Source organism: Cucumis melo, chromosome 1 (genome assembly GCF_025177605.1).
Source record: "Cucumis melo cultivar AY chromosome 1, USDA_Cmelo_AY_1.0, whole genome shotgun sequence".
In the NCBI taxonomy this organism is placed as follows: Eukaryota; Viridiplantae; Streptophyta; class Magnoliopsida; order Cucurbitales; family Cucurbitaceae; genus Cucumis; species Cucumis melo.
In genome coordinates, this window is record NC_066857.1 from 23,584,287 (window position 1) to 23,610,705 (window position 26,419).

General features: G+C 37.4%; 1 long non-coding RNA gene across 1 annotated transcript; it reads left to right on the plus strand.

The window, feature by feature from the left end:
* Positions 1–219: 219 nt before the first annotated feature.
* Positions 220–24,337, plus strand: LOC127149945 (uncharacterized). Its single transcript, XR_007821824.1, has 3 exons — positions 220–1,914; positions 13,706–13,754; positions 23,616–24,337. It is a non-coding gene; the product is annotated as an uncharacterized LOC127149945 (long non-coding RNA).
* Positions 24,338–26,419: the final 2,082 nt, after the last annotated feature.

The window sequence follows — 26,419 nt, forward strand, 5'->3', positions numbered from 1 at the left end:
AAGAGGAAAAGAGAGCATGCAATCTTTTTATATTTTCTATCCTATATGGTACTACTTAAGAAAAGATGAATTCAAGAGACAAGAATATGCAAAACTTTTTATTATATATATACACACACACACATATATATACATAGATATATATATACATATATATGTTGGAATTTGTGTCCTAAAACTTATACTTTGTTATTTGATTCAATAAAATTTATTATTGAATGCTATAATCTTAAAACCAATAAAATAAGGTCCCAAGACTATTTTACTGAGTTTGTCAAATACACTTGAACTTTATGTATAGACATAAACAGGGATTAAGTTCAAGTTAATAGCCCAAATAGTCTATAGTGTATGAATAAGGTTGGGCTCCTTATTCTGGATAAACACTATGGATGCGGCCCGCTCCGTAATTAGTACAAACGATGTAATCCTGAATCGTTCATGTAGAGACATGGGAGTGGGGGTGTCCTATGCAAATAGTTTGCATAAGACTGGAACCATGAAGTAGTCACTTTTAGTTATAACACCGTAAACTATAAACTAACTATTTCAATTATGATGATCTAGGTAACTTGATCTTAATCCTGAGCTAGCTATGAAATTTTGTTCATTCGGTAGTATCCTTAGATCTGCATAGGTGAGGGCAACTCAACATCGTTGGCCCAATAAGCCTCTCATTTCAGGTGTAAGATGGAATTCACTCCTACCCACTTCTGAGATAGTAGATAGGTTGTTCCCTGAAGGACTGAATCTAAGTCTTGAACAAAGGGTCTCGCCTTCTCGTTGGACCGAGAAGGATTCTGGTTTATAGGTTGGACCTTAAACCAATTGTTCAATAGTGGATTAGTGAGTCTTAAGGAGCAAGATGTAATCTTGGGGGTAAAACAGTATTTTGACCCAGCCCAGATTACGAACAACCTGTGAAGGATCAACTTACTCATCATGGTTATATCAGGTGGACAGAAATATATCTATAGTGAAGGGAGTGCAATTAAAAGTCTTTAGTGGAATGACTCTTTAGTTAACGAATGTTGATTATCCTTGGTCTAAAAGAGTTTAGCTAATTAATCTTAAATTGTTGGAGCCCATGATCCATAGGTCCATTAGGTTCCCCTACTAGTTCATATGGATTCAACTAAGAACAAGTATGTTTAAGTAATTTGAATTGTTCGAATAAAGATAAGAGAGAGAAACCGACAAATATATAAGATATAAGTCGGTAGAAATAAACTTTAAGTTTTGTGTTTAAATATGATTTAAATAAATTTGAATATAGATTCATATTTAAAAGCTTAAAAAGTTTAGAAACGGTCAAAGTTCTAAAAGTCAACATGTTGACTTTTAACTTTGAACTTTGATCGGATTTATATTCAAATATGATTTAAATTTTAGAGAAATGAAAATGGATTCATACTCGGGAGGTTAGAATTAGTCAAGACGGGAAAATTAGTAAAAAGTCAAAAAGTTGACTTCTGACTAAGAAAAGTCAAAGTTTAACTTTGACTTAATTGGTCAAATGACCAAAATGTCCCTTTTGATAATTACTTTATTAATTAACGGTTAATGGAAAATGTGGCAGATTATTGTGAATTTGAAGCCACTAATTTCATTAAAGAGTTGATGATTTGATTAGGTGTTGATTATATATGAAATAATTTATATGCAAATTGCATGTATATTTCATATAAAACTTCTCATTACCGAATGAGAAAAGGGATGGTTTTTTCTCTAATAAAGAACACCTAAACGATACATCGCTCCCCATCTCTCTCTATATTTCACTTCACATAATCGAGTCCCACAACTGCGTTCTTGGTCCTGAACATAGTAGGTCAACTTGGTGGTTGTCCTTGCTCGTGATCTTCAAGCGTAGAAGAAGCTTTGGATTGAAGAAGAAGCCCAGAACTATAAAAGGTAAGTTTTTCGTTTACTTTTTTGGCTTCTCGCTTAGGACCATCGCATAGCATGTGCATGTTAGCTTCTAAATCGTTTAGATGCATATAGAGTAAAGCATGATCTATATCTTCCGCTGCAGCATGCCTCTAGTGGTTTTTTCATCAATATATATATATATATACATATATTTATATATACTATTTATTTTCCTATATGCTACTATTATTGTAAAAAGGAAAATATGCTTTCAAGTGTCTAACTAACAAAAAGTTTAGCAAGGTTCAACTAAAGTTTCTAATTTTCTCATTTGGAACCCATAAATCAGTGATTTTCTCATTGAAAATATGCAACAAAGTTTGTCTAATGGATTTAAATGAATCCATAAATAAGAAATGTAGATCATACTGTGGAAGGCAACTGTTGTCCAATCTCGAGAATGAAACAATAACACTGATACTTTAGTAACTTGTCGGCATATTTCACTTCTTCCTGCAATTTTAAACAAAGATTAAATAATGTGTAACTTTTCTTTTTTGGAAACCAAATTCTTTTTAGATCTTTTCTCATTCCAATCACCTTCAAATGTGAGTTCATTGACCGGCTTTTCTATACTTTACACAAACATTTTCCTTCGAAGTTTATAAACTTCAGGTGCCCTTGATATGTTCCATTCACTGGATCCTTCTCAAAGAGGTGGACTTAATACAAAAGTTGCATGCCTTATAACTATTGTGTTCAAGTTCATGGTATCGCTTCCAATAGATCAAGTCGTTTGCATTAAAGCTCTTCTTAAGAATGCATCCAAACTTGTTACAAGAACAATGAAAATCGTGTCCTTGGAGAAATGTAGAGTACAATACAAAAAGTACTAAGCAAACTATTGTATATCATTCATGAAAAATCTAAATGAATCACGGTGTGCAGAGCTGAAATTGAGCCTTGCATGAAAAAAGTATTCTTTTCGCATACGATCTCAAGAACCAAAACCCTAGCATTACTTCTCCAACAGCAATCCTTGAACCATATATTAAGAGGTCATTTATCCTTGGAGAAAAAGAAATCAGACTAGTTTAGCAAGAGAAAACGTCCTATCCAAAATCTTTTCAAGTTGCATCTAAAATTTCAACATTCACTGTGTGAATGATTATGTTTATTGCAATGCTAATTCAAAGCATCCATCGTTCCAGTTCACCAGGAAAGCCATCTCCTATTCCTAAACTAATACCCAAATGAGAAGTATAGCATAAGGTATATGTATCATACGTCTCTTCTGTACATACTAATTTGTCAAATGCAACCTAGATGGTGGACATGAATATGTTTTTCCAAACAAGAAAAGAACTGTGTATATAATTCTTACAATCTCCTCGAATTCCAAAGCTGATAAGAGATCAATAGTGAGTTGCTTATCTAAGAGAAATTTGTACCTTTTTTTTCCGTGTGTGTGTCTGTGAAGGTATAGACTAAGCTATTTGTGTCAAGTTATTGATATTTTTCTATTTTTCCAAGAATCAAAACCATTAGTATACAGAAAGTTCTTCTACGTATATCATGTCAATGGCATCTTAGGTCTTTTAAAAAGCTAGAAAGTTACTGAAAAATATTTAGTCAGTAAAACAATAAATAGTAAAGAGTTTAGAGTCATTTGAATGTTAATAAAAAAAAAAGAGAGTAGGCAGTTGCTCAAAAAATTTGTAAACAGATATGAACAATAAAACACTAGATCAAAGATGATGCAACAAAGTTCATACTTTGAAGTTCTTAATGTACTCGTACTGAGAATATAAATCCCTGAAGTTCTACAAAGTTCTTGCTTTGTAATCCTCTAATCAAGTTTGTCACACCCCCTCCCGGACTACCTACTAGCTTAGACCGAAAGACGGCGTGAAGCCGACCGACAACGCTTTTCTCTACCTGTATCTATCGACTCTGCTGAAATCTTTAACATGATAAACTTGCTAATCTAGTATATAAACTATTGTACATGCAACATAACACAGCGGATCCTAGACTAATCATATACATACATGAAGTGTAGCCCGGAAATAACTGATTTTACGAGTAAACCTAGAAACACCTTAACCAAAACATAACCAACAAAGGTTTATACAACCGCAGCTCCTAAAGCTTACACAAACTGTGAAGTATCTATATCATACAAAGATATATACATCATAACAAAAAAGACTCTATGCACAACTCTAACCACGTACTGGCAATCGATATCAGAGCTTCAGTAGACTAAGGCAGTCTATCAGACATCTAAAACTTGATCTGTACCTAGAAAATGGGTAAAACATTTTGGAAGGGTAAGCTATAAAGCTCAGTGAGTGACTCAGTTTAAAACTAGAAATTTAAAGGTAAGAGCACGTGAAAGCTTACACATATAAATCTATTTATACAAGTCATAAACATAGACATATAATAGTTAGAATAGCTTCCTCAAATACTCAGTATATACGTCATTGAAATCTAGCAAGGCATATCAAGTATATCAAAATATTTTAACTAACATAACAAATCTATGTTGTGTAGGGTACACCCAATACAACAAACATTTACGAGCTCTACGATGTAGTGAAGTCCGTCCAGCACTCCCATCGTCTTTGTCGTAGTGAAGCCCGCCGAGTGTCACAATCGTAACTTTCAAACACGATTGTGCGAAACTTGTTCTGCTCAGTCAACAAGTCAGCCGTTTAATATTTGAAACCCGCGGACAAACTCGCAGTATGATGTAGCCTCCCTCCACGTTCTTGGGAAAATGTTTTTATAAAACGGGAGAGAGAAAGTAAATAGTTGAAAACATCATAAAGAAAGCATTGAAGACTGTCAATTGCAAAGAAAATAGCTTAGCTTGCAAAGAGTACGACAAGGCTTGGGCGGGGGTCGGACTACTCATGTACCCCTTATAGTACATATTGAGATTTTTGGCCTTGGCAGGCTTGCATATGAAAAAGCCAAAATATCACACTGTGGCTCAGCGACACGAAAATGAAAGAATTAAACCTAGACTACTTTCAAGACATAAAGATAAAGCGATTTAGGGGTTACGGCCATAGGTAAATAATACCTTGAAAAAGTATGCCCTTGACATTCTCTCCCACTTAAACGGTTGACGTCCTCGTCAAATACCAAAGCTGGAGCTCTTCGGCCTTCTGCGTCCACGCTTCACGGTCTTCGACAGGTCCTCCACTTGGTACCTCCACAAGGGGCTTCTTCCGCTTCACCATGAATTTATGTATCTCCCTCGTAGGCCTTCTACCAGTCCTTACTCTATCAGTAAGGACTTCCTTGACTTCTCTGTCTTCCTCCAGGTCCAGGTTGACAGATAATCGTACGGTGTTGTTGTATCGTTAATTGGAAGCTTGGTCATCCACTCGAACTCAATAGGGCATCGCTTTTGATCTACCCTCTCCTCGATCGGCCTTGAAGCTTCTTCTAAGCACACTCGAGCGATGTCGGCCATCTGTTTCCATTCCTCTCCAACTCTGTGGACTTGAGGACGGTCCCCTACATAAGGGCCATCAGCGAGCGGCGGCAATACCGAATGCCTCTTACCTTTAATCTCAAACGGACTTCTCTTGATCAGCGAGTCTGTCTGAAACACTATGGCCAAATTGGGCTACCTTCAGCAGCCGAACCCAATTCTTTTGTCTGCCATCAACACAATGATGCAGATATTCTTCCAACACAAAGCTGAATTGCTCGTCTTCAACTTTGGGAGTCTTGGTTGCATCGACGACCCCAAGACTTGGCCCCTCGATCATGGCTTGCTTTAAGCAATTGAAGGCGGCCTGACACTCGAGGTTCCCACTCCATTGAGTGTCTTCTTTTCTCAACAACCCACTTTGGTGGCACTCCCCCACGTGACCCAACATGTTTATCTGGTTCTGCACAAAACAACACTTTCCTTCCTTGGCATCAGTAAGACTCAGTGGCACCACGGGAAACTCGTATGCTTCATGTCCAGTGACACAAGTTGTCTCGAGTCCCTTTGCCTTTGTTGTTCTTACTCGACAGTACCTCGATCAGATGTCTGACTTTGGGAGATACTTCACCCCACATGGGGGATCCACCCGCCTCGTGAGCTTGGAGAGTGGATATTTGCACCGAACTATGAGCTTACTCTGGGTACGACGATCAATACACTGTTGTGGGCTTCTGTCCTTCTTCTTTAGAGAAAGGACATGGACTTCATACGGAGCTTGTACAGGTCTACTAAATCCTGTATTCAACAATATCTTCGATGGTTTCCGAAGTTTAGCTAACTCCGACGGTGCCATGCGATAAGCCTTCTTCGCAGACGCTTTTGCCTTTGGCAACAATTCTATTCCATGGTCGATCGTCCTTTGCATCGACACGGATTTAGGCCACTATTTGGTAGCACATCATGGCACTTCTCTAAGACACACAGAGTATCTTTCGGGATTGTCTCCCCCAGCTTTTCCAACGCCCCAAGCAGAATTGCTGCGGATGATGGCTCCTCTTGGGGGGGACTCTTGTCTAGTTGCATGACCGATATCATTTTAAACCCATTAGGCTGACGAATATCTGCTTGTACTACCATGGGGAAAGATCCGGTAATCGCTAGACATTTGGTTGAGGGCATTGGTATGACTTGATGTTCAAGGAGGAACTCCATTCCCAGTACTACATCGAAGTCGTCCATCTTTACAACCACAAAGTCTACGGGGCCTTTCCATCCTCCCAACTTTCTCGTCGTTCGCTTCACTAGTCCGACGATAGGTAGGGCAACGGAATTCACAGGCTTCATTCTTCCTAAATCCTTCTCCCAACGGAGCCTTAGACGTCTAGCTTCTGCCTCTGTTATGAAATTGTGGGTTGCATCGAAATCAATCATAGTGCTCTTAGTCTGCTTTTGGTTGATCTAGGTGTCAACATACAATAAGCCCCTTTCCACTAGTACGTTTCTCTCCCCTGACTTTTTCTGGAGAGACGACAGGTATTTTATGGCCCCTATTCGAGTCTTCTCGCCCCCATCTATCAGGCCCACTTCATCCTCAGCTTGATTTGACTTATCATCTGAATCTGCGATTAATGAGGCCTGAAATGCATGGAAGTCGACTTTATTCGGGCATTCTCTTGCCAGATGTGACTTCCTACATATGAAACAACTGAGGGGACGCTTGGGTGGGCTTCGATTATTCGGCCTTCGCCATGTGTTCTCTGTGTTTGACTGGTGAGATCTGCGGTCTTTACCAGGACATTCGTCTCCTCCGACAGCTTTGGGAGAACTCGGACGACTATTCCTATTCCTTCCAGGTGATGAACTTTGGTGACGTCTCACATCTTGAGAGTCACTTGTCAGATCGAACAACCGTTCGGCTGCTGCATACGCTGACGTGAGGTCTTGAACCCTTCGTTCATATCTTGAGAGTCACTTGGCCCTTGCCCACGTCTCACATCTTGAGAGTCACTTGGCCCTTGCCCACGGTTTCAGCCCTTCGACAAAACAGAAAACTTTGTCTTTCTCTGACATATCGCGAATGTCTAACATCAACCCTGCGAACTGTTTCACGTACTCTCGAATATTTCCAGTGTGTTTTAGATCGCGCAATTTTCGTTGAGCAAGGATTTCCACATTCTCGGGGAAGAATTGAGAGCGGAGTTCTTTCTTCAGGACGTCCCAAGTATCTATTGTGCAACGCCTTTCCTGTATGTCCATGTATCGGGACCTCCACCACAACTTGGCATCTTCACACAGATATATCGTTGTCAATGTCACTTTGGCTTCTTCGGTGACTGTGTTTGTGGCTTTGAAGTACTATTCTAGATCAAATATGAAGTTCTCTAAGGCCTTTACATCCCTCACCCCACAGAAGGGCTTGGGTTCCAGAACCTTCACCTTAGTAACGGGAACTGTTCCTCCAACCGGAACTTGGTTTACCATTGCTCGCATTGTGAGACTCAGTCTTGTGTTCATATCTGCGATTTCATTCCTAACGACATCGAGGGTAGCTCAAAAATCCTCTGACATGTCGTTTATCAACTCTAAGAGTGTCTTCTAAGAGCTAATTAGCTCACTGACACGTTCTTCCATGTGAGTAGCAAAGCCCGATGAACTGTCCCCACGCTCGTAGTTAACATTTCTTTTGACGTTTATGTTTGCTTCCAAGGTGTCGACTCTTGCCAACAACTCTTGTATCGGTAACCCTTCGACACGGCCAGCTACCGCATCGATTGTACCAGGTTTCTTAGAAATTTCTTCAAGACGGGACTCCAAGTAGTGGATGGAGTCTGGAACTTCGACTAGGTAGAGCATCTGCTCTTCTAGCTCAACTAGTCGGTCTCTCTAGGCCTTGCCCGATGGATCTGCCGACGACATACTTCAGTCTTACTGTCAATTAGCTGATTTGACTCTGATACCACTTGTCATAATCGTAACTTTCAAACACGATTGTGCGGCACTTGTTCTGCTCAATCAACAAGTCAACCGTTCAATATTCGAAACCCGCGGACAAACTCGCGGTATGATGTAGCCTCCCTCCACGTTCTTGGGAAAATGTTTTTATAAAACGGGAGAGAGAAAGTAAATAGTTGAAAACATCATAAAGAAAGCATTGAAGACTGTCAATTGCAAAAAAAATAGTTTAGCTTGCAAAGAGTGCGACAAGGCTTGGGCGGGGGTCGGACTACTCATGTACCCCTTATAGTACATATTGAGATTTTTGGCCTTGGCAGACTTGCATATGAAAAAGCCGAAATGTCAAACTGTGGCTCGGCGACACGAAAATGAAAGAATTAACCTAGACTACTTTCAAGACATAAAGATAAAGCGATTTAGGGGTATTCGGGCATACGGCCATAGGTAAATAATACCTTGGACAAGTATGCCCTTGACACCCAGCACTCACTATAGCATTGTTGTTATGGAGTACACTCCACGTCAACAACGGAATCTAATATGTGTGTACATGGTACCATATAGCCTCGAGCTCAACACCTCAGTCATGTAGTTAATGGAAACATCAGAAAAATCATCTGAAAACATTAAAACATGCCTGCTATCTTCATCTTTCGTAAAGTTCAAGCTTACTTAGATTGTTCGAGAAAAGCTGTAGTTCTTAAAACAAAACTTGGTAATTCATACATTGTTTGAAACACAGTGGTTCAAATACTTTCCAGAGATTCAATAATCATGTGCTAGCATAAATTTTCATTAAGAAATCTAATCTCGAAACTTATACTTAAAAATAATCATGGAAATTAGATTATTTCCAAAGCTTTGTAAATAAACATGTAAATCGGTCAATCATAATTAATAATTAGGAGAAAGAAAAAAAATTCAAAACTGGTTTTGGTCACTCACAGTTTAAGACTAGTTTCCCGATGTGTAAATCCGACCTATTTCCTCGTGGCCTGTCAAACAACCAGAACCGACTATTAGAAACCTAAATATTATGATCTTCAAATGTTATGCTTGACATGGCTCACTAAGGATAATGCTAAAGAAGTTTATCTTTAGAAACAATAAACCATATTCCACACATTTCTCAAAATTTTCCAGATTCGGAGCATGACATTCAAATGATCATAATTCTTCCAATACTTATCCAAAATGAGATGTCTTAATGTCAAAATCTTCATTTTGAGGTCCCTTAAAACTTACCTGAAGACATGAAATTCTGATTCCTGATAAAAAAAGCATACAAATTCAGCAGAAACAGGATCAGATAATTACTCTAATTGCAATTAATTAACAAAATAACCCTAAACTGAAAAAAAGTTAAAATTAGGGTTTTTAGGAAAAACTTACGTTTGAAGCTCCGCTTGATGCTTGAACCACCACTCGGGTTGACCTACTATCCTCTGGACTCAGAACCGGGTTGTGGGACCCGTCGGATGAAAGAAATCGGGAGAGAGAAAAAAGATGGAAAAATATGGAAATAAGTTGGGTTTGATTTTTTTTTAGAAAAATAAAGTCAGCCCAATTTTATTCTTTAGAAAATAAGCCAACCTCTATCTTGAGGCCCTAAGAGCCTAATTTATAGAGGCCTTTCATGCAAGGTTGCATGTGCATGCAAACACATGGGCCAACAACACATAACCCACGAACCATTAATGGGCTTAATGTCATTATAGTTTGCTAACACCTAGCCCACTATAGTTAGTGGGTTTATCCAACAAAATGTTGGATTTTTCCACTAACTTTAGTCAAATGGTAAAATTGTCATTTGGTCAAAGTCAAACTTTGACTTTTCAAACCAAAAAGTCAACATTTTGACTTTTTATAATTTTGTCCTTCTTGACTAATTTTGACCTTCCAAGAATGAATCCGTATTTATTTTCTCAAGATTCAAATCACATTTGAATATATTGCCGGTCAAAGTTTGATTTTTCAAAAGTCAAAAGTCAACATTTGACTTTTTACAACTTTGACTATTTTCATCTTTTTCCAGTTTCTGAGTATGAATCCACATTCATATCTTTAATATTTAAATCCTATTAAGCATAAAGCTCTATTAGTAATTTAAAATCGACGGCTATATCACATATAGTTGTGAGTTTCTCTCTCCTCTCCTATTTCAAACAACTTGACTCATTCCATTATACTGTTCTATGTTTATTCCATATAAGCTAGCAGGAGAACCTAATGGACCTATAGATCATGGGCTCCAACAAACCGAGATTAACTGGCTAAATACTTTTAGATCAAGCTAATCAACATTCGTTAACTAACGAGTCATTCCACTAAAGTCTCGTAGTTCCACTACCCTCACTATAGATATATTTTTGTTTATCTAATATAATCATGATCAGTAAGTTAATCCTTCACAAGTTGTTCGTAACCTCGGCTGAGTCAAAATATCGTTTTACCCCCAAGGCTACATCTTGTTCCTTAAGTCCCACTATCCACTATTGAACAATTGGTTTAAGGTACAACCTATAAACTGAATCCCTCTCAAGCCAATGAGAGGGTGGGGCCCCATTGTTCAAGACTTGGATTCAGTACTTAAGAGAAAACCTATCTACTAACCCTAAAGCGGGTAGGAGTGAATTCTGTCTTGCACCTTATGTTCCCAACTATCCACCCGATCTTACCCCTGAAATGGAAGGCTTATTGGGCCAACGCTAATGAGTTGCCCTCACCTATATAAATCTAAGGATAATCTCGTATGAATAGGAGTTCACAGTTAGCTTAGGATTAAGATTAAGTTACCTAGGTCATCAGTAATCGAGATAGTCAGTTTTAAACAGTAAATGGCGTTACAACGTAAAAGTGACTATTTCATGGTTCTATCTTATGTGAACCTTTTACATAGGATGTCCCCAGTTTTATGTCTCTACATGAACGATTCAGAATTACATCGTTTGTATAAACTACAGAGCGGGTCGTATCCATAGTATCTCTTAATAAGGTGCCCAACCTTTATTTATATACTATAGACTATTTAGGCTATTTACTCGAACTTAATCCATTTTTATGTCTCTACATAAAGCTCAAGTTTACTCAAAATAGCCTTGGGATCTTAGTTTATTGGATTTAAGATTATAGTATTCAATTTCTGAATAACGACTTTATTGAATAGAATATGATTACAAACTACGAGTTTTAGGACATAAATTCCAACACACTCCCACTTTGACTAAAACTCCTAGTGGGATGAAAATGTTTGAATTTAACCATAAGAGGGAACAATGCATATGAGTACAATAAACATATGAAAATAATAAACTAGGGCACATGCCCAATAAGTCTCCCACTTGTCCTAGTTTACAAACATCGTAGACCTAAATTCTGTAGGTGGCCCTCAAATACTTTAGTCGTGAGGGCTTTTGTAAAAGAAATAACAATGTTTTGCTCGGAAGAAATCTGGGTCACTACAATGTCACCACGATGTACAATTTCCCTGATAAGATGGTACTTGCGTTTGATATGCTTTCCTCGTTTATGGCTTCTAGGTTCTCGTGAATTTGCAACTGCACCATTGTTGTTACAGTATAAAGTGATTAGCAGATGCATATTTGGAACAATTTCCAGATCTGTCAAGAATTTTCTTAGCCATACTACTTCCTTTGCTGCTTCGCAAGTTGCTACATATTCAGCTTCCATTGTGGAGTTGGCTATACAAGTTTGTTTTACACTTCTCCATACTACTACTCCTCCGTTTAGAGTGAGTACTGATCCTGATGTAGACTTTCTAGCATCTTTATCTGTTTGGAAATCAGAATCAGTGTACCCTGCAAGGATTAGATCCTTAGTACCATATATGAGCATGTGGTCTTTTGTTCTTCTAAGATATTTTAGAATATTTTTAAAGGATGTCTAGTGATCACGTCCAGGATTGGACTGATACCTACTGATCATCCTTACTTAAAAGCAAATGTCGGATCTAGTACATAACATTGCGTACATCAAACTTCCAACAACGGAAGCATAGGGAATTTTTCTCATATCCTCAACTTCTTGAGGTGTCTTAAGACATTGTTCCTTTGATAAATGAATTCCATATCTGTACGGCAGCAGTCCCTTTTTAGAATTCTGCATTTTAAATCTAGACAACATTTATAAGATGCTTGAGACATGGCTAGTGTTCTATTTTTACGGTTTCGAACAATTTGGATTCCAAGAACATATTGTGCATCTTCCAAATCTTTCATTTGAAATTTCGTAGCTAGCCATTTCTTGATATCAGTAAGATAACCTACGTCATTTCCAATGAGTAGAATATCATCTACATATAATACTAAGAATGCTACAATGGAATTGCTGACCTTTTTGTAAACACAAGGTTTGTCAACATTTTGTTCAAAGTCATAAGACTTGATTGCAGTATCAAATCTTATATTTCAGGATCTAGATGCTTGCTTCAAACCATAAATGGATTTCTGAAGCTTACAAACATTTTGTTCTTGACCATTATTTTATAAACCCCTCCGGTTGAGCCATATAGATACTCTCCTCAAGATTTCCATTCAAAAAAGCTATCTTGACATCCATCTACCAAATTTCATAATAGTAAAAAGTGGCGATGGATAAAAGTATTCTAATCGGCTTAAGCATGGCAATAGGAGAGAATGTTTCTCATAGTCCACTCCTTCTCTTTGGGTATAACCCTTTGCCATAAGTCGAGTCTTAAAAGTCTGTACTTTACCAGTTTGGTCTCGTTTTCTCTTATAGATCCATTTACAACCAATGCATTTTACATCATTTGGTTGATCTACTAGAGTCCAAACAGAATTAAAGAACATAGACTCCATAATTTGAGAATAAAGGTTGGAATATGACCAATCCGTAATTTGAGAAAAGTTTAAGGTTTTATCCTCAACTTACTTTGATTCAAGGATAAAATTTTAAATTTGGTGATGACTTTTTTTTTTATAAAATTTGAAACCATATTTTAATTTTAAGATAAATACAAGATCTCAATCTTGGAATAAAGTTAGATTTATCACTCCAATTTAAATTTGAGATGAAAATGGAGGTAAAATCTAAATTTTGAAATATTTAAATATGCTTAATTATCTCAAAAAGTGGAATTCGAGATTTTATTTTATTTTAAAATATGTTTGAATATCTCAAATGTGAAATCCGGGATTTTATTAAAAAATAACATAAGATAATTGAACTTTAATTTTATTTTATTATTTTAAAATTTTAAAATCATTCCAAATCCTATTAGGAATTGGACACAAGCCTTATAAATAGACTCATACCTTGATTATTCTTTTCTCATCAAACAAAATAAAGGTATAAGAGAAAAAAAACTTCTCTTTTCCCTATTTTTTCTTTTTTTTTCCTTTCTTTCCTAATAATTTTTTTAACTCTCTGTCCCCTTTTTTTTAGGAACTAAAGTTGTCGTGCCTCTTTTTGCTTCCAAATGCATCTTCAAAAGGTTAGGATTTTTTCTTCTTTCCTAGTTTTTTATTATTCTTTTTTTTAATCATTTAGAGAGGTGACTCCACCGTCAGCGATCAACTTCTACTGGGGGACGATCGAGCTTTTGCCGTCAGGTCCACCACCCTAGTAGGAGCAATTGGGTGCCTACGTTGTTTGGAGAGGTGACTCAGCCGTCACATTGTTGAAGACGATAATCGTCTAAGTCGTCGCATTCTTGAAGATGATGATCGTATGCATAACCGCATTCTTGAAGATGATGATCGTATGCGCCACTACATTCTTGAAGATGATGATCGCCTGCATCGCCACATTCTTGAAGATGATGATCGTCTCTACTGCACCGCATTGAATATGAAGATGATGATCATCTCTACTGCACTACATTGAATATGAAGATGATGATCATCTCTGCTGTGCTGCATTGAAGATGAAAATGATGATCATCTCTGCTGCGCCACATTGAAGATGAAGATGATGATCATCTTTGCTGCACCGCTTTTGAAGATGAAGTGATGATTGTCTTTGCTGCGTCGCATTGAATATGAAGATGATGATCATCTTTATTACGCTGCATTAAAGATGGATAATGATCGTCTGCTCCGCGCTGTATTGAAGATGATGATCACGTACGCCATATTGAAGATGAAGATGATGATCCATGAAGATGATGATCATTTCTACTACGCTGCATTAAAGATGAAGATGATGATCGTCTCCACTATGTTGCCTTAAAGATGAAGATGATGATCATCTCGGTTGCGCCACCTTGAAGATGATGATCGCCTGCGCCACATGAAGATGAAGATGATGATCGCCTCGGTTGTAACACATGTGAGAAGATAAAGATGATGATCCTCTAAGCTGTAACATATTTAAGACGATGATCTTCTCAGCTACGACATATTTAAGACAACAATCTTCTCGGCTGCAACATATTTAAGACGACGATCTTTTCGACCATAACATATGTAAGAACAAAGATCTTCTCGATCGCAACATATTTGAGATGACTGCCTTCTCAACTGCAACATATTTGAGATGACGATCTGCTCGACTACAACATATTTGAGACGACGACATTCTGGACTACAACATATTTGAGACGACGGCATTCTTGACTGTAACATATTTGAGACGATGACTTTCTCGACTGCAACATATTTGAGATGATGACATTCTCGGCTGTAACATATTTGAGACGACAACTTTCTCGACTGCAACACATGTGAGAAGATAAAAAATGTGGATCCTCTTTACCGCAACACATGTGAGAAGATGAAGATGATGATCCTCTCGGCTGCAACACATGTGAGAAGATGAAGATGAAGATGATGATCGTCTCGACTGCACCACATTTGAGATGACGACCTTCTCGATTGCATCATATTTGAGAAGATGAAGATGAAGATCCTCTTGGCTGAAACGCATGTGAGAAGATGAAGATGTAGATCCTCCCGACCGTAACACCAGTGAGAAGATGAAGATAAAGTTCCTCTGGGCTGCAACATATTTGAGGCGACGATCTTCTCGACTGCAACATATTTAAGACCACGATCTTCTTGACTGCAATACATTTGAGATGATGACCTTCTCGGTTGCATCATATTTGAGAAGATGAAGATGAAAATCCTCTCAGCTGAAACGCATGTGAGAAGATGAAGATGAAAATCCTCTCGGCTGAAACGCATGTGAGAAGATGAAGATGAAGGTCCTCTGAACCAAAACACATGTGAGAAGATGAAGATGTAGATCCTCCCGACCGCAACACTTGTGAGAAGATGAAGATAAAGATGATGATCCTCTCGGTTGCAACACATGGAAAGATCCTCGTCTGCAACATATTGGAGAGAAGTAGAGTTCGCTGGTCAACTTTTGGAGAAGAGGCGAAGCCGCACCTTAAGAAGGTAGACAATTAAACATCTCTGTTGTCACCAAAGAAGCCATTGAGGCCCTAGCTACGGTTCATAAGAGTCTGGACGTTGCACGTGAAGAATTTAAGAACTTCAAGTGGAAGCTTTAACTTTGCCCCCTTTGCCCACATTCTTTTTTTTTTCTTTAGCTGTATTCTTGTAAATGCAAGAATTTCTTGAATGGTAATGAGAATGTTCTTATTCTGGTGTGACTGCTCCTGAATTTCATTTTGTACTTTTTATGCATCCTTTATTCTGGTGTGACTGCTCCTTAAAAGAATAGTATTTTTTTACGTGCGACTGAACTTAAAGTGAACTTTAAGCTGCCTACGTACCCTTTTTATAACATAGGGATCAAGTCATAACGTAGTTCAACTTTTTTTTTTTTTTTTTTTTTTTGCTATTCTCCTTTTATTCTCTTGTGGGCTATGGAGCACCATGCAGTTTAGGCTCTTGCGATAAGGAGCGTGCATATTTAGCAGTTGCTATCTTCCTCAAGGATTTGTTCGTCTCCCTTGTTTGTAGGATTAGTAAATATAATAAGTCTTGGCTTCACTGTCAAGGAACCTTCTGTACTTATGTCAACAAATAGTTTTCTCTTCATGCGTGATGGGACACGATTGTGGATCTTACCGTCATCATTGTTTTCTTCAAGAAATAGTTTTGCCTTAAAAGTTTTCATCTCTCTTTGTTGTTGAACGTTTGTTATCTTTAGACGATCAAAAGCAGATGTCGAAGGTCGATCTTTCTTCGATGTGGAGATACTTAGCCTTTTAAAAGCAAAAGTTTGAGTGGAAATAGATGTTGGACATTGGTTTTCTTCTTCTTTCATGGCCATACTCAATCTTTGAAAGACTGAAGATCGAGTAGTTGAAGGCTTGATACGATCAAAGACAGAAGTCCTTTCCTTAATTTCATTTGAATTGTCGACTTCTTCAGAAGATCCATAATTATTGTCGACTTCTACTATGCTGATAGTATGACATGCCGTGACTTCTAATATTTCTTTTGGATGATCCTCAAGGAAGCTTCTTGGAAAGAATTCTGTCAAATTTATTGATCGTCGAGCTTGGAGGAAGTCTTCGTCTTTTCCTTTGATAGGTCTAGGCTTCGACATCTTCTTGTTTCTTTTCCCCTTCTTTTTATGAGAGATGTTTCCTTTTGAATGCTTTTGATGGAAGTGCGACTTCGTTTAAATGGAACTTGTTTGTCTCTCTTTTTGATGAGCCACAACTATCCATTCTTCGCCCTCATCCTCAATAGGCTCTTCTTTGTTTTAAGAGTTCGACATCATGATCTTTTGTTGGAATCGAACAAGTATAGGTTCGAAAGTCCCAAATTGAATCAAAATTTCCCTTTGATCATAAAGCAATATTGATGGTGGAACACTTGAATTCATATTGACTACAACATGATTTGTTTGAGCTACTTCATCAATATCCAGCTCAATCTTATTTTCACGAGCCAACTTTAGAATAAGCTCCTTCAACACGAAGCACTTTTCAACAGGGTGACTAATGACCCAATGATACTTGTAGTAGTTAGGATCATCTACTTTTTCTGTTGCTCTGGTCGTTTACATTCTGGCAACTAAATAAGTTGTTTCTCTATTAATTGCTCCAACATGTCTACAACATCAGAGTCAGGAAAGGGATAAACTTTTTTCCGTCTTTCTCTAAGAGTTAGGCGTCGCTTTTCATCGCCATCATGATTTCTTTCATGTTTTGTTTCTTTTCTTTTAGAGAAAGATTTCAATGGAGTCTCTTGAACAACCATAGACTCGTTTAGGACACTATTTGTAATCTTTTTAGTGTCATTGATTTCATTCTTGCCACTCCTCGTTCTTTGAACCAAGAAATCTTTTTCTCCTCTGTTGGTTATGCTCAACTCCATATCATGGGCGTGAGTTGTCAATTTTCAAACGTGCGAGGTTTTATTTCCTGTAAAATATAGAGAAGTTCCCAATGCATACCTTGAGTGCAAATCTCTACTGTAGACAGTTCTGTGAGCTTGTCTTTGCAATCCAGGCTTAGAGATCTCCATCGATTTATGTCGTCGATGACTGGCTCTCCCTTCCGCTGTTTGGTATTTGTTAACTCCATCATATTGACGATACGTCTAGTGCTATAGAAACGATTAAGAAACTCCTTTTCTAACTGTTCCCAGCTGTCAATGACTTCTGGCTCCAGATCGGTGTACCACTCAAAGCCATTTCCTTTCAAGCTTCGAACGAATTGCCTGACAAGTTAGTCTCCTCTTGATCCTGCATTCTCACATGTTTTGACGAAGTGGGCGATATACTGCTTTGGGTTGCCCTTTCCATCGAATTACTGGAATTTTGGAGGTTAGTACCCAAGTGGCATTCTCAAGTTATCGATTATCTTGGTGTACAACTTAGAGTACATGAAAGAAGTTTGCGTCGATCCTTCATACTGAGCTCTAATGGAATTTGCGATCATTTCCTGTAGCCGTTGAATTGAAAGAGAAGCAACAGAAACTGATTGTTGTTGTGGTTGGTTTTCTTGCACCACATTCTTCCCTTTATCAGTAGCTTTGACAACAGGAGTTTGACTTGACTCCGCAGTTTCACGAGTCCGCATCTACTCTCTTAAAGTTGTGATTTCATGATCTCATTCCTCCACAACCTTCATCAGGAAGTTAACTTTCCTCTCCATCTCTACCATGGCAGCCTCGGCCTTTATATCAGCCATCATGACAGACATCACGTTAGGGTGTGCTTCTTTCTTTAACTTGCTAGAGGCAGAATCAGAATTATCATACAAAGGATTTTCTTTAAGGACAATCCTAGCTTTAGGAGACTCCATCAATTGCTTGAGAATGCTCTGAGCGACGTTAGAACCTTAATCTTGCTCTTTAGTGATTCCCTTAGAACGACTGTAGGTGATGGGTCATGTGTAAGCGTCGCTTGCAACAAAAGATTTGGTTGCAGCATTCTTTGATGCCATTGATTTTCTTGTAGATTTGAACGACGAGAGAGAGATGAGAGGTAGAGAGGTTCCACTGGACGTGCCAATTTGTTCACACGAGATTTCTGAAGAAATTTGATTCGTGGAGTTGAACCTGTGTTGATGTTGTATTTACGTTAATTTGATGCGATGTGGTTCGATCTCTAGAATTTGATCCTTTGATTCTCTCTTGGCTGTATGCTTATGCTTGATTTGAGGAAGCGAAGCACGTGATGTTCTTGAAGTTGAAGTCTTGGAAGAAAGCTTGTATCTTCAAAGGAGTTTCAATCTTCAAGGGTGTTCTTGAAGTTGGAGACTTGGAAGAAAGCTTATATCTTCAAAGGAGCTTCAATCTTCGAGGGTGTTCTTGAAGTTGGAGACTTGGAAGAAAGCTTGTATCTTCAAAAGAGCTTCAATCTTCGAGGGTGTTCTTGAAATTGGAGTCTTGAAAAAAAGCTTGTATCTTCAAAGGAGCTTCAATCTTCGATGGTGTTCTTGAAGTTGAAGTCTTAGAAGAAAGCTCGTATCTTCAAAGGAGCTTCAATCTTCGAAGGTTTTCGGAGCTTCCATCTTCGAGGGTGGTCGACTTCAAGAGTTGAGGAGTCTTCTATCTCTTAGGAGAATTCTCTCTAGATCTTCTGGAGTCAAAAAAATTCTGCTCACAAATGAAGAGAACTCCTCTATTTATAGAGTTCCCTAGTGGCCTTTTATGGACTTGAGACTGGTCTGGTATATGGACTAATACCCATTAACTCAATCATATGGATTTGGGTCATATTTAATTTTGGGCTAAATTAAACTTATTTTTGGGCTCAATTGAATTTTAGCCCAAGTAAATAATATTTAATTGAACCAAAATAATTAATTTGATCCAATTGTCATAATAAAGACATGCGACACCATATTAGAATTGTCCAATTTGTCTTTAAATTTAATTTGTGACACATGCAAACTTTTAGTTAGTACCAAATACAATAGTAAATGACGTGGCAATTTATAATTGGTTCCAAAATTTCTTATTCAACAGCCATCATCAAGTATGACAACTTGAGTTTCACTTAAACCTAAATAACGATCAGGCTGATGAACAACCCCCCCATTACGTCGAGGCTCTCTCAACTCTTGAGAAGGATGTGTTTGACCAGATATCTTAGTTTTATCAACTACTTTAGTGGATGAACTAGGTTTATCTGTAGCACTTTTGGAAATCTCATTTAATACTAATTTACTTCGAGGTTGATGATTCCTGATGTGGTCTTCCTCTAAGAATGTGGCATTTATTTATACAAATCCTTTATTTTCTTGAGGATCGTAAAATAGACTACCTCTAGATTCCTTTGGATATCCTACGAATAGGCATAATTTTAAACGATGTTCCATTTTTTAGGATTTTGCACCAACACGTGTGTTGGACATCTCCAAATTCTAAAGTGACGTGAACTTGCCCTTTCCATAGCTCATAAGGTGTTTTTGAAACACTTTTAGAGGGAACTTTATTCAAAATATAGACAGCTGTTTCTAAAGCATATCCCCAAAAAGAATCTGGCAATTGAGCAGAGCTCATCATAGAACGAACCATGTCTAACAAGGTTCGGTTTCTTCTTTCAGATACACCGTTCTGCTAAGGCGTACTGGGTGCAGAGAGTTGTGACTGGATTCCATGTTTTATCAAATAGTCTTGGAATCGTAAGTCCAAATATTCTCCACCTCGATCTGATCGAAGTATTTTTATTGTTTTACCTAATTCATTCTCAACTTTAGTCTTATATTCTTTGAATTTTTCAAAAGAATCAGACTTATGATAAATTAGATAAACATGATCGTACATCGAATAATCATCAATAAAACTAATGAAATACTCATACCCTCCCCAAGCTTTGACGTTCATTGATCCACAGAGGTCCGAATGTACGAGCTCTAAAGGCATTTTGACCCTGAGACCTTTTCCAGTAAAAGATCTCTTGGTCATTTTTCCTTCGAGACAAGATTCACAAGGAGATAAAGAGTTATCTTCTAACTTACTTAAAAGTCCACTTTTAACTAATCTCCCAATCCTATTGAGATTTATGTGACCAAGTCTCAAGTGCCATAGATAGGTATTAGAAGAAACTTTTTGTCTTTTATTCTGAGTTTCGGCTGTTCTAAACATTTCAGTATTTAAGACATAATTTGCTCGTGTTGATCTTAACTTATATAAGTTATTTTTATGTATAGCAAAACACATTTGGATACCTTTATAGAAAATAAACGCTTCATTAATTTCAAAAGATATCTTATACATGTGTTTCAAAATACAAGAAATAGATATTAAATTTCTTTTCATTTGTGGTACATATAAGACATTCTAAAGTATGATATATCTATTTCCAAAATACAACTTTAAATCTTCCGCTGCTTCAGCTGAGACCATCTCTCCTGTTCCAACCATGAGAGAGATCTCGCCTTCTGAAAGCCTTTTCCAAGAACTATTTCCTAAAATGAGAAGAAAATATGGTCAGTGGCTCATGAATCTAATATACAGGTTGAATTTTTATATTCCACTAAACATGTTTCAATAACTAGTAAATCATATTTACCTTGCGTTTTCTTCTCTACCTTTTTCTCTACAAGGTACTTTGGACAGTTTCTCAACTAGTGCCCGTCCTGGCCACAATGGTAACACTTACCTTTTTTTGCAGCTTTCTTTCCCTTTTTCTGTTTGGGAGTCTTCTCCTTTCCCTTCTTTTTTATTTGAGGTTTAGGATTTGAGGGTCCAGCTTTGGTTATAGAGGATGATCCTCTTGAAAATTTTCTTTTTGTGGTAGCAACATTTGCTTCTACTTGCTTTCCTTTACCCATGGTAAGGGTCTGGAATCACTAGAGCTCGTTTAGAAGGATTGCCAGATTAAACTCTATCTTGTTTAGGGACGCATTTGTTTGAAATGGTATGAAGCTCTTCGGAAGAGACTCTAAGATAAAACTAACCTGATTAACCTCATCGATGGCACCACCATTTACTTCGGCGATGTTGAAGTGCTATCATCATGTCCAGGACATGTTCTCTAACAGAGGTCCCCTCCTTCATACGGTTAATGTAAATGTATTTGATTGCCTCGTGTCTTAGGGACCATTATGGTTGTCCAAACATTGCCCTTAATGCATCCATAATTTCTTTAGTTGTGGCTAAGGATTCATGTTTCTTTACCAGACCATCTGTCATGCTGGCAAGAATATAGACACAGGCTTTTTCATTAGCTTTTTCCCATCGATCATATGCTTCCCGACTAGTTTGGTTAGCATTAGAGCTAAGGGTTTGAGGACATTCCTCAGTTAAGACAAATCTCAAATCGTCAACTACTAATATCATATTAATATTTGATTTTCATGCCATATAATTATCACCATTAAGTTTTTCGGAAGCTAACAGTTGAACTATTTCGCTATTCATGCTGGAAAAAAAAACATATTCTTTTTAAAAATAAAACTATAATCCTTTATAAACCAATCTAATTTAGCAAATACTAATAATGTATCATTCATTAATATGTTTTGCAACGATATTTCAAAGATTTAGATAACCTCTACCGAAGGATAGTCGATTATTCCTCCGTTGAACCAAGACAATCTTGTCTAGATGCTAACTCTAGAATAGCATTTAGTTATCGCTTCTTTGGTAGAGAATGTACTAACAACTTAGTAATTCTTGTAAGTGTAACCCGCCATTTTTGGATCTCAGAGATCATAATCAATATGCTCCTGAAAGTGGAAAAACAATATGAAAACTGATCTAAGAAAAACTATCAATCTTTGAAGTCCGTGGTGTTCTGAATCCTATAATACAACCCTCCGAAGGGAACGTCGCTCCAAAGCAGACAAGTAGGCGCATTATAGGAATCTCACGGTGCGACCTAATGGAAGAGACCATGGGATGTGTCATCACATATCCCTTATCCACTTACTATGAACTACTTCCCCTATTCACCTTGATCTTGATTCATGCAAACACTCTCCGAAGGGAGTCCGCTCTTATATACGGCGCAAAGCCTTGCATGGATCTCACGGTGTGAACTCTTAGGGACGCTAGAGCTAAAAGTACATTACTTCTCTCTAGCTAAAGTGTTCTACAATGATTTTAAGGGTATTTAAAACTTTAGGATTATATTTAGGTTAACGTAAACAAAGCCTAAGTCTAGGTGTAACATCCAAGCATAACTTATTTATATTAGATTTTAACGTATGATGTCTAGGTGATAAACCAATTTTATTACCTCACACCTCTCACGCATGCTCATAAAACTAGGTTAACTAGGCTCAAGAATTGATTACGATCTCTAGGTAGGAGGTGTTCCGTAAACCGTCAACTTAAGAACCTCCAACTGTAGCCATCTTATCTAACTTGTTGACAAGATCGAATCAGGTGAGTCTCTTGCAACCAATTTTTACAAGATATCGACCTAATTCTATGAAAAAATGAAGATATGATTTTAACCTATGTGAGCATGCATTTTATCTTTGTTATAGATTTTAAACATCTAATTCTTTTTATAACACTTAAAAAATACTTAGACAAACCTATAACATATATCAAACAATATATAACCATTATATAAAGAATTTAATTAATATGGATTTAGTTTTCAATTAAATCATATTTAATTAAATTAAATAAATTACCAATAAATTAATTAATTAATTTTATTAAATCATATTTAATCAAAATTAATTTAATTAATTAAACAATTAATTAATTATATTAATTAATATCCATATTAATTAATTAACATGCATACTATACATTATAACTATTATAACATACTTTCAATGCATGAACATGTTAACCTATGGTGGGATTTTAAATCTATATGACATACATTATGCACATACATTATGCACATACAATTTAAGCTTTAATTAAACATACATCACATGCATAATTAATTAAATACCCTAAAATAGATTGGTTCTAGCTCTTAAATTAAGCTAAAAACTAAATTATTGCAGGAATAATTTGGTGGAGTACATAAACCGCTCCCGAAAGCTTCGAACCGGCTAGAAAACCACCCAAAACAGCTTGAACCGGCCCAAAACCCCTTAAACCGGCCCAAGAACCAACAGTTGGGCTTGAACCGGCCTAAGCCAACAAGGCAGGCGCACGGGCCGAAAGAACCGGGTTATACCCGGGTCGGCTACGAGCGGCCGGATGCGTGCAGCATGTCAAACTCATGGGCCGAATCGAGTTGGGCCTCCAGGCGAAATGGGCTGCTCGCACTAAACCAAGGCAAGACACGGATGGCGGGCCGGGTCGGGACGCGGGCGCGCAGGTCGTCAGGTGGATCAGAAGCGTAGCGCGGACAAGGGCCGGGCGCGCGCTGGGCCGATGGGCCGCATGCGAAACGGGCCTGGGGCAGCGAGAGGTTTGGGCAGAAGAAGAGAGGGCAGGCCAGACGCGGGTCGGAGCGGGCGCGCAGGTTCCGGGTCGGCTGCCGGGTCTGGACTCCTTCAACGATCTCTGAGGGGTAAACGACGGCTGCGGGCGGGTTTTGGGTCGTCCCGACGGGTGCAAATGCGGGTTTCCGGGTCTGGAGAGGAATTCCGGTTCTGTCCTCCAATTTTCTTCAAAATTTTAACTTTTCTCTCTCCCGGTTGAAGAAATTACAGCCTAATTTCAAATCTAATGACTCCAATAAATTTACATAATCTTTACAAAAGAAAATAAGCCATTAACAAGGCTAATTACAATTAATTAAAACAATAAAACACTTAATTTATGGCCAAAATCACTAATCCATTTTAGTTCTTCACACAACACAATTTATCAAATAAATTGGAACACCCACCATATGCAATTGAGTGCATGCTCTGATATCACATGGTAGAAAAGCATACAAATTCAGCGGAAACAGGATCAGATAATTACTCTAATTGCAATTAATTAACAAAATAACCCTAAACTTAAAAAATTTAAAATGAAGGTTTTTAGGAAAAACTTACGTTCGAAGCTCAGATTGATACTAACCACCACTAGGGTTGACCTACTATCATCTGGACTCAGAACCGGGTTGTGGGACTCGTCGGATGAAGAAAATCGGGAGAGAGAAAAAAGATGAAAAAATATGGAAATGGGTTGGGTTTGATTTTTTTTTTTTTTTTTTGAAAAATAAAGCCAACACAATTTTGTTCTTTAGAAAATAAGCCAACCTCTACCTTGAGACCCTAAGAGTCCTATTTATAGAGGTCTTTCATGCAAGGTTGCATGTGCATGCAAACACATGGACCAACAATACATAACCCACGAACCATTAGTGGGCTTAATGTCATTATAGTTTGCTAACACCTAGCCCACTATAGTTAGTAGGTTTATCCAACAAAATGTTGGATTTTTCCACGTCAAATGGTAAAATTGTCATTTGGTCAAAGTCAAACTTTGACTTTTCAAATGAAAAAGTCAACATTTTGACTTTTCAAACGAAAAAGTCAACATTTTGACTTTTTACAATTTTTTCCTTCTTGACTAATTTTGACCTTCCGAACATGAATCCGCATTTATTTTCTCAAGATTCAAATCACATTTGAATATATTGTCGGTCAAAGTTTGACTTTTCAAAAGTCAAAAGTCAACATTTTGACTTTTTACAACTTTGACTATTTCCATCTTTTTCGAGCTTCCGAGTATGAATCCACATTCATATCTTTAATATTTAAATCCTATTAAGCATAAAGCTCTATTAGTAATTAACACCGACGACTATATCATATATACTTGTCGGTTTTTCTCTCCTTTCTTGTTTCAAACAATTGACTCATTCCATCATACTGTTCTAAGTTTATTCCATATGAGCTAGCAGGGGAACCTAATGGACCTATAGATCATGAGCTCCAACGAATCGAGATTAACTGGCTAAACACTTTTAGACCAAGTTAATTAACATTCGTTAACTAACGAGTCATTCCACTAAAGTCTCGTAGTTGCACTCCCCTCACTATAGATATATTTTTGTCCATCTGATATAATCATGGTCAGTAAATTAATTCTTTACAACGTAAAAGTGACTATTTCATGGTTCTGTCTTATGTAAACCTTTTACATAAGATGCCCCCACTTTCATGTCTGTCATGAACGATTCAAGAATACATCGTTTGTATTAACTACAAAACGGGTCGTATCCATAGTATCTCTGAATTAGGTGTCCAACCTTTATTTATATACTATAGACTATTTAGGCTATTTAATCGAACTTAATCCATATTTATGTTTTTACATAAAGTTCAAGTTTACTCAAAATAGCCTTGTGATCTTAGTTTATTGGATTTAAGATTATAGTATTCAATTTTTGAATAACGACTTTATTGAATAGAATATGATTACAAACTAAGAGTTTTAGGACATAAATTCCAACAATTCCCTGTGTATAATCTCAGATATCCCTCGAAACAGAACCACTCCAACAATCGCATACACCACGACCCATTTAACTTGTCCCTACAATTTAACTGATTTTTTAGTTGTTGTTGGTTCACGATTTCTTCATAAGAGTTGTAGTAAATTGAATAAGCTTTCCAACCATACCAAATAGGGATCCTAACTCGACTGGTACACCGTAAAATACAAAAAAAAAAAAAAAACCAGAGATCTCCTGATTTCGCGTGAAAACCACCTGCCTTGTTTTCTTTGTTAAAATTCACCCAATGAACATCAGAGTTTGCTCAAGCTTTCTTCATAAATTTTGTTTGAAAATGAATTATATTTTAGTAAATTTAAACCTCACCTCTTAATTCTGTTTGTGTAGCTCGGAATCAATAAAAAA